The sequence below is a fragment of the Phocoena sinus genome, chromosome 16, assembly GCF_008692025.1.
Source record: "Phocoena sinus isolate mPhoSin1 chromosome 16, mPhoSin1.pri, whole genome shotgun sequence".
Taxonomy (NCBI): Eukaryota; Metazoa; Chordata; class Mammalia; order Artiodactyla; family Phocoenidae; genus Phocoena; species Phocoena sinus.
This window is the reverse complement of record NC_045778.1, coordinates 69,485,622-69,502,203: the sequence shown is the minus strand read 5'-3', so window position 1 is coordinate 69,502,203 and position 16,582 is coordinate 69,485,622. Positions and strand designations below refer to the sequence as shown.

The following is a 16,582-nucleotide window of genomic DNA, read 5'->3' as shown; positions in this document are numbered from 1 at the left end:
CTATAACAAAGAATCAGGAGAGATTTTGTGGGTTTATCAGTCAGTATCTGTCTTTCTGAATACACTTCCATCAGCCTCAACTCCAGAGCCCACTCTACTTATTTAAAAACTGTCATTGTCTAGCTTATGTGTGTTCTAGTACAAGTTTTAAAAATGAACACAAAAGGGATTTATTATTCCTTTTTGTTAGAGAAAACAAGAATAAGCAAATACTAGAGATTACGTTGTGTAAACACTCATTTATTTAAACAATAAGGGGGGCCTTATGGGGTTTGGAAATCATGTAAGAGGATAAAAATTTAGCAGCAAGGGAGTCACATCAAGGACAGAGCTCTACATTTGAGCAAATCATTTTTTGTTTATTTTGTTTCTCAGAAGTTTTCTGTCACTGTTAGATGACCCAACTTGCTTTTATTTATTTTTTTAATAAATTTATTTATTTTGGCCGCGTTGGGTCTTCATTGCTGCATGTGGGCTTTCTCTAGTTGCGGCGAGCGGGGGCTACTTTTTCTTCATTGCGGTGCGCAGGCTTCTCATTGTGGTGTCTTCTCTTGTTGTGGAGCACGGGCTCTAGGCGCATGGGCTTCAGTAGTTGTGGCACGTGGGCTCAGTAGTTGTGGCGCACGGGCTTAGTTGCTCCACGGCATGTGGCATCTTCCCGGATCAGGGATCGAACCCGTGTCCCCTGTGTTGGCAGGCAGATTCTTAACCACTGCGCCACCAGGGAAGTCCCCCAACTTGCTTTTAAGGTCGAGCAGGACCCAGTGAAACTCATTGTAGTTCACCCTCAGTGGAGAGACGTTCACCCTCCACCTGACATTCAGGTATATGAGACACACACACACAAACACACACACACACACGGAGCAGTCTTGTTTCTTAGCAACTTCTGAGAACAGCGGTGTACTGAGTCTCAGATGTGTCCTACAGACTGGCACCAAAGTAATCCTCTTACGATGCTGAAGTCATCATATTTCCAGCTCAGAAACCTAAATGAGTGACAAGGTAAAGTTCAAGGCTTCCTGTTAATCATTGAGGATTCTCCCCAAGTCCTGAAATTACCTCCTCCCCACCGCTATCTAAGACAATCTTGTTTTTTTGTGTGTGCTTTTATGTCTTTCTTTGTTTACTTACGTCTTTATTGGAGTATAAGTGCTTTACAATGGTGTGTTAGTTTCTGCTTTATAACAAAGTGAATCAGCTATACATATACATATGTTCCCATATCTCTTCCCTCTTGCCTCTCCCACCCTCCCACCTTCCCTATCCCACCCCTCTAGGTGGTCACAAAGCACCGAGCTGATCTCCCTGTGCGATGCGGCTGCTCCCCACTAGCTATCTATTTTACATTTGGTAGTGTATATATGTCCATGCCACTCTCTCACTTCGTCCCAGCCTCCCCTACCCTCCCTGTGTCCTCAAGTCGGTTCTCAACGTCTGCATCTTTATTCCTGTCCTGCCACTAGGTTCTGTTTTTGTTTTTTTTTGTTTTTTTTTTTTTTTGCGGTACGCGGGCCTCTCACTGTTGTGGCCTCTCCCTGTTGCGGAACACAGACTCCGGACGCGCAGGCTCAGCGGCCATGGCTCACGGGCCCAGCCGCTCCGCGGCATGTGGGATCTTCCCAGACCGGGGCACGAACCCGCGTCCCCTGCATCGGCAGGCAGACTCTCAACCACTGCGCCACCAGGGAAGCCCTGTTTTTGTTTTTAATGTTACTATTAAATCTGCCAGTTATTGAAAATATACGAACTGGCAGGCTTTGTGTTGAAAGCCTTACGTACATTGTCTCTAATCTTTGAAACCATCAAGGTCAGTGGTACTCCTCCCCTTGAATAGATGAGGAAGAGGGGGCTCACAGGAGTTTAGAAACTCGCCAGAGATCACTTAGCGAGAAAGTAGAAGAGCTGATTTTCTACCCAGGCCTATCTGCCTCCAGAATCTGTGCTCATTGTACTTATGGTACCTCCCCCCACACTTTTCCTATTTGAATAATCATGGCGGTATCTTCCTTCTCCATCCTGGGTCATTCTGCCCCTCCTGTCCTGGTAAGAAATATATATAGTCTCCTTTTCTGTATCTGCCCAAGACCTAACTCAAGTTCTGCTTCCTAACAGTGCTTTACAAAGGCCCACCCCTTCTGTATGTTCTTCTAGAGTTACTCTGAACACTTAAGTAAACACCAGAGAAATTATACAACAATTTAATCATCACCTGTATGACTTAAGGAAGAGTGTCTGTCTCTCCCTAAGGAGTTGTTGACTTCATATATTGTCTTATCAAACAACCTTTAGAGTTGCCACGTGTTGTTGCCTCTAATGGTATCTGTTCTTCCCCCCCATCCCACTCCTTCCAAAACCCACACCCACACAGACACTACCCACTCAGGCGTGTGTAATGTAATCAAAACCCATTTCTGTTCCATCCTTGGGGAAGTCTGAGAACAGATCGTTCTCTGCAGTATAATAATTCATTATCCATCCAAGTTGCCTTCCAGGCCCCCTGTTGGTATAAAATAGCTTCTCCTAGATTCAGTTTTCCAACCCTGCTTCCCAGGTTGATGCTTCATACCTGACCCCTACCTGTGCCTAGAATTGTCTAGGTTCTTCATATTTCCTTAACTTGAAAAGCCCCAAGTTTTTCAAGGGACACCAATAACAGGGATATTTCCTAAGTAAGGTATAAAGGGAAGCTATTGATTTAAGGAGACACCACGATGCTATAAGCTTCAGAATACATTGTCTTGATCTGTGACTTATGCACACAACTCAGTTGTGAACTTTGAGTCTTTGGAGGGAGAGGAGATCCAGTTTTGTCATCATATTCCACTCGAGAGGAAAAAAAAACCAAGTGTGAATTTCTCTTACTGTTTTATAAACAAAATAGTACTACTCTCACTAGGAAGTACGGCTCTGCTCCGGTTTTCTTCACAACTGAAGGGCTGTCTGGGTGATGGGATTTCTAACGCTAAGGGAAAGAACTTCACATTAAAAAACAAAAAAAATCACAACAAATCCCTGCCCTCTGCCACCTACTCACTGACGTCTAAAAATGTTTATCCAGAGAGAAAAAAAAAGACTTTGTTTCCACAGTTAGACTTAAGGCTGAATGTGGAAAGAACTCTGAGAGAAGGAACACATTGACTTAAATTTACCCTCTCTTGAGAACATCTCAGCTGGTCGGGCCACTGAGATGGGTGGTCTTCTTTATCCATTCATCTGTCGATGGGCATTTAGGACAAACCCTTTTTTAAAGAACAAGAACTTGACTTTCCAAAGTCCTGCAGAAAAGACATCCTCAGTGAGACTCACCCTACCAAGAGCAAAATCTTGTGCACCGATTCTCTGTGAGGAGGGGGCTCTTCTGCGTCATCATCATATTCACAGGTCCTGGGAGGCAAGCAGGAGGGCCCTCGTAGTGTTTGCATCTTGTATGCCAAAGCCGAAATGCTGAGTATTTTCCTGGGCCAGCATTAGAGAGTCAGAGGACCTTTCAGAAGGTTCAGTGATGGGTGAGTGGTGCAGGATTTCTTCCCATTGTGGTTGAGCCTGATCTGGGCACACCACAGTAGAAACCAGCCCAGCTTCCTATTTCATTGTGTGTTGGTGTGATGGTGACTCATACCGAGAGGTATGTTTATCCCAAACTGGCAGGAGCTGTGTATTCAAGGGCAAATTTCGTTAACAGTGGGGAGGGTGAATATTTCTATGCATGACCTCTTTTCTCTGAAACGTTGTATTTGTGTTCACACTGACATGATTAATGCTATTATGGTCCGTTGTGCCCTGAGGGGCCCCAGGGTTGAGTTTCTGTGTCCCACGGCAATCCAATAGGCTGACTTATTTGAATACTTGGACTTAACTGTGAAGATGCTGGTTTTCTTAAGACTTCCAGGGAAATTACTATCTAGGGCAGTGGTTCTCAACTGTTAGCAGGCATGAGAACCACCTGGAAGGCTTGTAAGAACAGAGATTTCTAGGCCCTGCTCCCAGAGTTCTGATTCAGTAAGTCTGAGGAAGGGCCTGGGGTTTTGCATTTCTAGCAAGTCCCAGGTGATGTTGACGCTTGTGGTCCGGGGATCATACTCTGACACTGTCTAGGTAATCCCTGGTTTCTGCGGGTAAAGTGATCAGCCTTCCAGGCAGAGAAGTGAGAACTTTTATGTAAGTAGCCTCTCCATTCTCTTTTGCTAACCTATCTTGCTTATAACACAGACAGCAAAGAGAAGGCCAAGAGCATTGTTCTCACTCTGACTCTCCTGCATCGTAGAATAAAGCTATAGTTCATTTAAAAAAAGACCTTCTGGGAGATCTGAGTGGCCAGGAGACTGCTGTCAGTATATGACACTGGATGGGCAGAGAGTGGGCATGGGAGGAAGTTACAAGGTGCCTTTCCCTGGGAGTGAGTTGGCGTTCAGCTTGACTTGGGGAAGGCAGGGAGTCATGACACAGGAGTGCCATTCTGTAACCATCATTCCTAATTCTAGAAGGGTTAGGTGAACATTTTTACTGGGGTTCATACACCTTTTTGGAATCCTTTGTAAAAGATAGTTTCAAAGGAGCCAGGATAGTCTCTGAGGAGCTAAAACATAGTATTAAAACCTGGAGCATTTCACCCACCTCCACTATATCGGTCTGTATTCTAGATGTCTGGATTCTGTCTTGTCATTCAACAACATTGATTGTTCAACAGTCTGTATTCACAATGCTGTTTGAAACATTGTGCAGGGAGAAACAAGAAAAATTAAGACACAGAGAATGGTAGAAAAAGGTAGCACGGTTATTTCACTGTGGAGTATCTGATGGGAAATGAGAGAGAGGGCTGAGTACCCCTCAGAAAAATGGCAGGAGCTGCGGGTTCCCAGGTCTGTGGAGGGTCCCCTAAGTGACACGTGGAGCTAGATGAGTGTCTGCTGGATTGCTGTGTGCCACTCGTGGGAGCCCTGTCTGGACAGCTGTCGAGGACCACCCATCTCAGTGGGAATGGTATCTGCTGGACTGGGTTCAGTGGTGCTGTACCTGCTCACCTGGAAGACACTGCCAGTCCTGCCATGTGTGAAGAGCCCAGCCTGAAGCAATGAACTATAGCAACGGGCTTCTTGAGCGCATCACAAGTTTATTGAGGTCTACTGTCCACAAGGCATATCGGGGGTAACCTGATACACTGAAAAGGTCCTACCTTCAGTAGGTTAATGAATTAGCCAGTGTGGGGAGGGGTGCTGATTGAAAAGAGAGGCAACATAAGGTGATCAGAAGGGGTATAAATGGTATTCTCTTGGGGTTCAAAGGAAGGAAGAGTTAGTGTTTCAAATGAATCACAAAGGCTTTACAGAAAAGGAAGCATTTAAGATTGACCTTGAAGGGTTCTGTTAATTTCTTCCTGTTAGGGATGGTGTTTAATTCAATTCGTACTCAGTATACAGTGTCTGCTCCATAGTAAGTGCTCAGTGAATGTTGAACGGATGAAGGATGCATATGGGTGCAGGAGGTGGTTATCCTTGTTTAAATGTTTATTCAGAACCTAATAAGAGATGAGCAGTCTAGGTATAGAAACAAATAAAATGTAGTTCTTGACCTGAAAGCACTCACATTCTAGCAAGGAACATAAACACAGAAATGATTATGATATAATGTGAAATGTGTGCAGCAGAGAACTCAAAGTAATACGGGGCTGCAGTGCAGGGAGTGACTAACTCTCCTGGGAGGTCATGGCAAGCAAGGCTTTGAAGGTTGAACAGGAGTGCAACAAGTAGATAAAGGGGAAATGGGAGAAAGGTTTCCAACTGGCAAAACAGAAGCAATGCAGGAAACGCAGCCAGCTGAGTTTGGCAGGAACTACTATTGGTCACATGACTGCAGTGAACGTGAGGAAGGGTAAATGGAGGGCTTTGCAGGTCAGGTTGAGTTGAGGATGGTTAGAACCAAAGGCTGTACATACAGATGCCTCCAAGAATCAGGCAGGTGACCCAAATGAATGGAGATTAGGACAAACTGGACAGCAGGGACCCCTCTACAGCAAAAAGCCACTCTGTTGCTCTATCCTGGTTCCCACGAAACTAGGAATGGAGGCATGTAGGCCACATGGCCAGGCCTTCCAATTTCCAAGAGTGACTAGAAATAGGGGTTTTTATGTAAAATCTCCAGATGCTTAAATGTTGGCAAATGATTCAACTTTCTCTTCAAAAAAATCTTTGTGTAGGCCAAACAAAACATGTCTGTGGGCAGGACTCAGCCAAAGGGCCTTCCGATTGTGGTCTGGGGCTTAACACAGCGCTCACCAAACCTACCCACAGTAAGAAATCCATTTTGACACATCAAGACTCAAGACTTGTGCACTTATGCATATAAATAGCTACAGAAAAAGTCACATGAAGCAATCCTTAACCTTTACTCTCTGCTCTTTTCTAGCCTCTCCTATTTTTTTTAACTAAGCTGGTCATGATCCATTGAACTGATATCCTGTTTCATGGGTCAAGACCTGAAGTTTGAAAACCATTGGTTTAGAACATCTCCACTAACTAAAGTTTTATTGGATGGAAACAGAGCAAGGTACTTTCTTGGGCAACCATGTTTCTATCCTGGACACTTACAATAGTGCATTTTGGTCATTTTGGTTAAGTTGGATTTCTTCACTTGCAACTGGAAAAGTTTTGATAGAATAATTTTGGAATCTTTTAGTGATCATTTTATCCTAAACAGAAGTTGGCCAGAATTTGGTGTCCTCTTTTGGGGTGCTTGTCATCTTTTGGGTCAATTAAGGACTGACCCAGCTGTTAAATTCAGTGTAAAATGCTACATGGTTGAATTTCAGCAGAAAGCCCAAAGGAAACCCCCATTCAGGCCTCATTAGCATCTAAGCCTGATATTTCTGGAACGACTTTTTCATTTAGAAGAATTTCCCCGTATGATTCCACATCACCTCTCTGCTCGCCTGGTCCCTTTGTTTTTGCATCACAACCAGGGAGAGTAGAACAAGTTCAGGGCTTGGGCAGTCTGTCAGGTACCACGTCACCCATCATCAGTGCAACAGCTCTTCACCTCCTTTGGTTGGGCACCATGTGCTATATAGCATTCAGTTTTGACATATCAGAGTATTTCAAGAAATATTGTAACGTAGGGGCTTTGGAGAGAGTTCACCCCTCCCTTGGAATGTCTGAGAGGTGAGTTGTCATAGCAAGCCTCCCGTGCAGCAGGAAAAGCATAACCTTTCTTTGGGTCCTGGGTGTGTCTGCCATCACTCCTATCTTGAGTTGGAGGCACTCCTGCAAGATGCAACAGGACTCAAAAAGAGCTTGGACTAGGAAACAAGAGCACCAGAGTGGCTTCTTGCCGTTGGCAGGTGCGGCAGTTATGGAGAGACCCCTAGGGAAAGGCCGTGCTTAACATGAGAGCCCAGGGACCACGGTGAGGTGGCACTGATGTGGTGGCTTTGCTTAATAGGTAGGCAGAGAAGCCAGGTGCTAAACGTGAATCAAACAAACAAGGCCAGACAGAGAGCGGCAACCTACAAGGACAGAGAGTGTCCCATACGATACTACCGGGGGTGGGGAACCAGTGCAGTGCAAGACCATGAGGAACAGTATTTGAAGATGAGGTGGGAAGCCTCCCTTTCTTTACAGGATCTGTGTGTCACCTCCCTCCAGGGCCCCGTTCTCATTCTCGTGCGGGGGAGCGGCCCCCTCTGGAGTTGTGCAGCCACAGCCCGCACATCTTCTTTCCCCAGAGGCAGTGCTGCCAGGGAGTGAATGCTGGGGTTGCTATCCGATGAATCATGTCTCTAGAGGACGTAGAGCCAAGCTCTTCACCTGTGTGAGATTTGATTTTTTCTTCAGTGAAAATAGCACTGAGAACACCCACTTTTCTCTCCGGGTGTGGAGGTTTGATAAGTTATCTGGTAAGTTTGAGCGCTGGAAAGAATTATTGGTTAGATCTACACCAAAAACCATTAAAAAAAATAAACATGATGGATTGTTCATCAGAAACCAGGCTAGTGGGAGAAAAGGAAATGATGACATCTGGGAGAAAAAAGAAAGTTTACAAGAAAGGGGCTGTATTCACAGATTGCACTGCAGGTTCTAATCGAACGATAATTACATTCTCAAAGTGTAAGCGCTGACCACAGTTAATTGAAAATGTGGTTTAGCCATATTAGTAAGAACAAGATGTTAATAAGTAGTGACTGAGTTGGTATGAGAATGTAGCAATAAGAGTAGCAGTAAGAATTTCTTAAGACTAAGAAACAGAGCGATGAAGATCAGGAAAAACACCAGAAGTTGAACGCATCTGCTTATGGTGAGCACAGAGCAGTGAGGGCGGAGAGGCAGGCAGTTGCCATCGTGCCTTATAAATATGTGTGTATTTTTGTTTTTTTGTTTTTTTTGCGGTACGCGGGCCTCTCACTGTTGTGGCCTCTCCCATTGCGGAGCACAGGCTCCGGACGCGCAGGCTCAGCGGCCATGGCTCACGGGCCCAGCCGCTCCGCGGCACGTGGGATCTTTCCGGACCGGGGCACGAACCCGTGTCCCCCACATCGGCAGGCGGACTCTCAACCACTGGGCCACCAGGGAAGCCCAATATGTGTGTTTTTGTTTTTGTTTTTGTTTTTTGCGGTACGCGGGCCTCTCGGTGTTGTGGCCTCTCCCGCTGTGGAGCACAGGCTCCGGACGCGCAGGCTCAGCGGCCACAGCTCACAGGCCCAGCCGCTCCGCGGCATGTGGGATCTTCCTGGACCGGGGCACGAACCCATGTGCCCTGCATCGGCAGGCGGACTCTCAACCACTGCGCCACCAGGGAAGCCCAGTATATGTGGTTTTTATGCATATAAGCCTTTTTAGTTTCTTAAACTTTGATAAAAATTAAAACATATGGGAGAAAACCCATACTACCCTCTTCATATCTTTATTGTCAGGATTCATTTCAATGACATAACTTGTATAAAAAGCTCAGAAACGTTGCTCAAACGTCTGTTGATCTCTAAAGTTTATTTAAATAGCAGGGTAGGTGCACAAGCTAGAGCCAGAGGGAATGACCCAAGATCCCTTGCAGAGATAATAAAACGAAAATATAGGCGGTGAGAATAATTAAATCTGTAGCTGGATGGAGAGGCAGTCAAACTGCCTTCGGCTGGGATTTTCAGGAGAGACAGGTCCAGAGCCTGAACGTGTGAAACCCTTCCCTGTATGTGTTCATCTCTTTCTCATTTGTCCCTCGTGGTGCAATTGTTCCACTTACCTTGGTAACTTTGTATGATTATCCCCGAAGCCTTCGGGATGTTATAGGTTTGCCTGGCAACGAGTAGCATTTATGAGCGGGAGCTCTGCAGCCAGACTGCCTGGGTTAAAATCCCAGCTCCACTGTTACTAATTGTGTGACCTCAGGCAAGTCACTTAACCCCGCCTGTGCCTCGGTTTCCTCATCAGAAAATAAGGATATCAGTTGTACCAACTTCATAGGGTTCTTGTGAGGGTTGAATCAGTACTCTAAGGCATTTAAAATAACCTAGCAAGAGCTCAGTAATTGTTTGCTTTTGCAGCTGTTGTTATCACTGTACCTCTGGACTGAGTAAAATTGGCGGGACAACGTTTTCATTGGGATGGAGTTCAGTGATCAGATTAGTCTCAGCACCCGGGCAGGTAAGCAGAGCTAGACAGGTGAGTTAAGGAGCCACCCATTTCTGCTGGCCAGTGTCTTCCCAGTTCACCTCAAGCAGAGCAAGACCTTGGAAACTTTTGTCGTGCCGCCCTGCTCCGGGACCACGCGAGTGGCTTCCTGTGGCCAGTCGTTCCTACGACTGTCCTGTGATAGAACGTCATCAAGGAGCTCTACTGGCTGAGTTCTTGAAGCCCACATCCCCTGGGCAAGCAAGCTGATGGTACCAGTTCATCTTTCTGCTGTGGAATGAAATGAGATGGCTGATAATGATTTGGTGCAGGGACATGTGGACCTTATAAGAATTGTTGTTTTAAAATGTTTGAGGCTGGAAACCAGGTGTGCCCAGGATTCTTGACGAGGAAACTGTCCACCCACGGTGCAGCAGCCCCTGCTGGCTTCCTCCCCATCATCATGTGAGGTCCTGCTCTGGGAACACTGCGTTTCCATTTTCCAAGGCTCTGGTGCCACCTCTGCTCCTGGCCCCAGGTCAGTTCGACTGGAACTGGTACTCCTTTGTGCGGTTCTCATTCAGAGAGAAGCTTAGCCAGAGTTGATTTGAAACTGGTCCACCAGTAAGCTCATCCCTTCAGCTTTTGGATTTTTTTCTGAGTCAGAAATTTAAGCAAGTCTTAGTCATTATGTCATTAGTTGAGTTTATTGACATCATCAAAATTACCTAATTGATACATCCGATTGGTGACGCCAAGGCATTTAACCAACTTTCGATTTCACCCAAAGGCTGTTACTATGGAAAAGAGACAGAAAATCAGGCTAGTGTTAAGTGAATGAACACGCTGAACATACATCTACAGAGCATAGACCTTGTGCCAGGAACTGTGCTAGACCCTGGGAATACAGTGGTAGTAACCTTGTAGTAAAGAAGACAGAAAAGAAGGAAACAGAATGTTTAGATTGTGGTAAGTATAAAGCAAGTAAACAGAGGTGCGGGTAGCAGGGAAGCAGGGAAACCGAGTTGACTTGGGTGGTCCCGGGGGAGCTCTCAGAGGGTTGATGTGAGAGGTGCTTCAGGATGAGACCAGAAGAGGAGGAGCCAGCCTTGCAAATACCAGAGGGATGAGCCTTCTGGAAGGGAAGGGGCATGTGGAGATCTTTTTTTTTTTTTTTTTAAAGGAGATGTTGGGGTTAGGAGTTTATTAATTAATTTATTTATTTTTGCTGTGATGGGTCTTCGTTTCTGTGCGAGGGCTTTCTCTAGCTGTGGCGAGCGGGGGCCACTCTTCATCGCGGTGTGCGGGCCTCTCACTATCGCAGCCTCTCTTGTTGCGGAGCACAGGCTCCAGACGCACAGGCTCAGTAGTTGTGGCTCACGGGCCTAGTTGCTCCGAGGCATGTGGGATCCTCCCAGACCAGGGCCCGAACCCGTGTCCCCTGCATTAGCAGGCAGATTCTCAACCACTGCGCCACCAGGGAAGCCCGCATGTGGAGATCTTGAAGCATCAGGAACTGGAGCTTGGGAGCGACGTGGAGAGGACATGAGAACAGACCAGGGAGGTGGGCGGGCTCCGTGGGCTACCATAGGGTGCCTTGGATAATGTGGCAGAAGCTACTTAGAGGCCTTAGTTGGTGGTATGATCTGTTCAAATAATGCCCTTAAAAGATCATTCTGGTTGCTCTGTAGCAAAGGGATTGAACATGAGTCAAAAGCCCACACTGTTTGAAGACAGACCCTGTGCATTCTTCCCAACTGTCCCCTAAACCCCTCCTAGCACCCTACTTGTTGAGGGACCAATTACTCAGAGGCATATCCTCTTGTTTCTAATTTTCTGGCAAATCTCCAGTGTTGGCATACCTCTAGGCAAGTTGTGTTTGTGAAACCTCCCACATGAGACGTGAACTGGGTCTGATGGTGTCTCATCCAGTTTTTTTTTTTTTCTTCTGATGGGCTCTTTTTCACGAGGGCAGCAGAAATGAAGTGATAATGAGGACACCTGTCAGGTTGGGATGTGTTGATGAAAAACAAACATATACCTTAGTGGGGAGGATTCCATGCATTAGTAAGGTGTGAGGTGTGTACAGGGAAATCCCCGTGTGTGTGTATTCAGTTGTTCCTTCTGATGGCTCTGTGGATGCTGAGAAGCTGAGACTAACGGACACTAGTCAAACCTGCTACTTAAAATCAATAGAGACAGAAAATAGATTAGTGGTTGCCCAGGGCTGAGCAGGAGAGGGATGGGGGCGTGACTGCTAATGGGTATGGGGTCTCTTTTGGGGGTGATAAAAACATAAAAAATACCAGAATTACTGCTTGTGGTGATGGTCACACAATTCTGTGAATATACCTAAAAACATTGAATTGTACACTTTAAATGGGTAAATTTTAGGATGTGGGAACTATATGCTGATAAAACAAAATGATGACACCGAAAACTGTAAGATTCATTGGGTGCACTGAACATGCACTGGGTGTTACCCAGCAGAAGAGTAGGTGTCCATTGCTAAAAGTCACAGAAGACAGCAGAGCTGGAAATTCAACGTATTTGTGTTTCAGGCGGAGCACATGGTCATTTATTTATGATCAAGGACCTTAAACTACAGTTCACCGTATCCCCACACTGAAACACCATGGGAACCATCATGGCTTCCATTTGGTGAACACTCATTATCTGTCAGGAAAAGTGCTGAGCACCTTACATACATTTATCCTTGTAAGTGTCAGAATAGGTTTTATCCCCATTTTACAGAAGAGGAAATTGAGGCTTAGGGAAGAAAAGTAACTTGTTCCATGATCACAGAGCTGAGAGGAGTGGAGCCCGGATTCGCACCAGGCCTGGCTGACCAGAATCAGGACTGTGACCATCTCACGCTGGAGGGGACCCCTCGCTGAAAGCCATCATGTCATCGTGCGTGGCTCCCCATTTGCCTGCACTGTGAGCTGAAAACCAGTCCTAACTCAGCTCCTAAGAAATCGGCCAACGATACTCTGATTATATCACTCATCTCAAGACCTCCACCTGGGGGAGAGAAGGAACCTTTAGAGTCTGTTCCTTAGCTTGTCCTTCAAGGATGCGCAGGTCAAACTTTGTTCACTGTCTTCTATTCCAAGTTGCCCTTTGCGGACTGTGTGCTTCCGCCAAACCAGGTGTCCTGACGGTCCCCAGATATACCCCGTCCCACCCCTCCATCAGCTAAGATGCCTTCCTCTTCCTTCCTACTCATTTAAATCCTGCCCTCCTACCCTGCCTTAAAGACCCAGCTGGAAGGATGCTTCCTTCTTGAAAATTTTTTTGGTTTCTCTCTCCTCATTTTACACTTTTACTTCAGTACATGATTTACTCTCTACCTTTTATTCCCATTCATATTCCTTCTCTCCCTTTCTCTCTCTCTCTCTCTCCTCGTCTCTCTCTATCTCCTTATCTGTCTGTTTATCCTTTCCTCCACCTCCTTCCATCTAACCTACCCCGTAAAAGTGTAAACTCTTTGACGGCAGGATCTGGGACTTACACAAATGTCATGGGAGAAACTCTGCCGCTTTCGCCTTCCGTTGCTCTTGCCCACGAAGCCTCTGGGTCAGAGGGCTGCCCGACTAACCGTAGCTCTCCCACCTCCAGGCCCTGGCTCACGCTGTCCCTGCTCCCTGAACTATCCTCCCCTTGTCACCATTTACATTCTGCCCATACCATGGTCTCAAATCCCACTCCTTCCTCCCTGGAACTTTCTCCAGCTATTCGTCCCAACCTACTGCATGCTTCTCCATGCAGAAGTCCTAGCATATCGTCTGTGCCTCTCCTACAGTCGTAAACCTCCCAGGACAGCTCCCAAGTGGTTTTCTCTCAGCGCTGACCACCTCCTCAGGGAGAGCCTCCTGTGTGCTGTGCACAGAACTGGGTAGGGCACGGGAGGTCTGTCTCCAGAGTTCCCCATAGGGCCTGGAACAACACAGGACACACAGCAGCTCTTAATGTGGTCAGTATTTGTTGACTCTTGTTGCTAAGAAGTTATTTCCCAAGCGTTAGAAGGTTGCATTTAGGAGTTTTAATGGAGACATTTATGTAACGTCTCTGTCCTCTTCCCCCACCGGTCGCGTGTTGAACTTCAAACATATTTTTTCTTTTCCAGTGATAGACTTCACTAAGTCTGAACTTTGCTAAACTTTAGGAAATAACCTCTTTTCCCCCACTCCAGCAGATGAAGCCCTGAAGTTAAATGAGAGAATGATCGAACCACCCAGGGTCAGGCTCTCTGTCGCCCGGATGACGAGGAAAATACCTGGCAAGGTGACAAGTATAGATGATGTGTGCTTGCCTTTTCTTGCAAAGGTAACACGGGGCAGAGTTATGTCATACAGAAAGGTTGAACAAGCCAGAACTGAAGTTCTGAAAGGAGCCTAAATACCTAAAGTGTAGTTCCAGCGTTTGTAAGATCATGTCTGATTCTGCACGTTGGGTACTGTGAACTCAAGTCCTTTGCTTTCATCTTCCCCATAGGCCTGCGGACGCTGGAGAGACCCAGGGGAAGGTGACTGTGCGTGTTTATTCACAGAGTGCGAGTGGGAGGGCCACTTCAGAAAGGGTTCAAAGTCTTGGTTTTGAAATTTACTACCACCTGAATTAAAAGCCTCATGTTGCTTTTCACCAGCAGGTGACCTCGGGCACGGTGGTGTGCTAGTAAACGTGTCACAACCATCTCTGGGAGCGGGCACAAGGCAAAGCCCTGATTTGTAAAGTTTGCCGATTTCCGTGGTGTAAATACCCGCCCCGTGGCTGATTTCAGGCTACTAAGATGAAGTCACTGAGCGCACCGTTGGGCAGAGCTGTGCAAGGGCAGCTCTCTGCAGCAGGCAAGAGACCTACCAGCTCACCACTCTTGGGCGGAAGGTCCTTAACATTGCTAATGCTCAGTGAGGTCAATCTGAGGTTGATGGGATCAAGGGAGATATTATATTTGAGCACCTTTTGTAAATTGTGAAGTACCATACACGTATTAACAATTTTCATTCGTTTGTCTTAAGTGCTATTTTCAACTAGTTAGTAATTCCCAGTGTGTCCTGGGCAGTAAGTAGAAGCAGGAAAAAAAAAAAGCAAAGACAGCTGGGAAGCTTCCTGTGCTGTTATCAGACTTCAGTGTGTACCTCACAGGGACACTACTGTTAACATCTTGGTTTTTTGGTTTTTTTAAGCCCCTCTCATGTGTCTGGATTTGGAATTAGCGGGGCAGAAGGCAATGGTGGTGCCACCAGGCCTAAGTGAAACCCCATCCCAGGACCCTAGGCCTAAATGCTGTTAGACTGCGACCCTGTCTCTCGGTGGTCTGCCAGCAGGGTCCAGGCTGCGGCCACAGCCCAGGTGTTTGACTTGATCCAATTCTAAGTAGAATTGCTGGGGCAGGGACAATTTGAGATCCCTGGGTGACTTTCAAAGGCTGTATCACATTTCAGAAGGTATTGTTGTTAAACTTTAGAAATTCCTGCTCACCAAGGTTAGTGACAGTCTTTCCCAACATTCAGATGACTCGGGCATCTGTGTGCCAGGCTGGTGCTGTGGGCACTGGCCCACGAGGAGATGACCTCATGTTGTCCCCACTTCAACCTGTGAGGCATTCTTAGCCCTTCTTTTTTAAAATAAATTTATTTATTTATTTATTATTTATTTTTGGCTGTGTTTGGTCTTCGTTGCTGCGCACGGGCTTTTCTCCAGTTGCGGTGCGCGGGCTTCTCATTGTGGTGGCTTCTCTCGTTGTGGAGCACAGGCTTTAGGCACGCGGGCTTCAGTAGTTGCGGCACACGGGCTCAGTAGTTGTGGCTCACGGACTCTAGGCGCACGGGCTCAGTAGTTGTGGCTCACGGGCTTAGTTGCTCCGCGGCATGTGGGATCTTCCCGGACCAGGGCTCAAACCCGTGTCCCCTGCATCGGCAGGCGGATTCTTAACCACCGCGCCGCCAGGGAAGCCCCTCTTAGCCCTTCTGTTTTGTCTCGGGGAAGCGGAGGCTCATGTCAGAGAGGCAGGGCTAGGAGTCAGGTCTCCTGCAGGGTCCTTTCGAGTTACTGTTCGGGGGGAGCGGTGTGGCTTTCTACCAGTGACTGTGCTCCAAAGTTAAATGACTAAGTGCTGTCAGAGAAGGGCTAGGGGAGGCCAAAGATGGGAGTGGCCTCAGTGAGTCATCTCAACCAAATGGTGTGTCAAGGGAGACACTCTTTTAGAAGCAGGAGGAGAAGACACCAAACTGATGGTAAATCCCTTTCTAAGATTAACCTTCCGACCCAGAAGGCAGGTGTAGCACACACAGCAGGGCAAAAGCATCATGATTTACACGGAGGAAATTTCCTGGCTGAATGATTATAATCCTAGTACCTCTTTGCCTTGGGGGAATCAGATTAACTGGATTAAAGCCTGGGCTGTTGCTATAATCAGGATCCCAGCTGACCCATTGGTGACGGTGTGTGTCTTTTACGTTTGGAGGAATAGCAGAGACAAACTGCGTTGCCTCAGAAAAGGCAAATCAGATATTGGGATCTGTTACGAGCGGAAAGCCACCAGTGGCAGGATGCTAGAACACAGCCGTCCTACTGCCCGCCGGGAGTGTTTGTGCCAAGGTGGCCATGTGCTTTGTGCTAAGCAGTAATCCTGACCACCAGACTAACATGGTATATGGAAATTAGGTCATGGAAGCCAATTCAAGAGAAGGGTCATTTTGGACAACTACTGACATGGTAACAGTGGGTAGCTTCCTGTAACTACCACTTGCCACAGCAGGAAATGGACTTCTGGGTAAACCGCAAATTAAGCACTCTATGCATTTATTTAAACTCCTGAGCTGCTCGATTCCTATAGGCTCGACACTAGCACCGTTTGAGCGTAAAGAAAGGGAGGAGGCGGAGAGAAGCGGTGGAAGGGCGGGAGAACACATCTCTGTGATGTGTGTTTACAATTAAATGGGAGCTAATGGGGTAGAAGCATAGAAAGCTTTCTCAGTAGT

The 16,582-nt window shown here is 46.7% G+C and overlaps 1 protein-coding gene across 3 annotated transcripts in view; it reads left to right on the top strand.

The window, feature by feature from the left end:
* ABLIM1 (actin binding LIM protein 1) overlaps positions 1–16,582 on the top strand; it is a 327,977-nt gene that overhangs the window by 147,505 nt on the left and 163,890 nt on the right. The gene's annotated exons all lie outside the window — the stretch shown is intronic.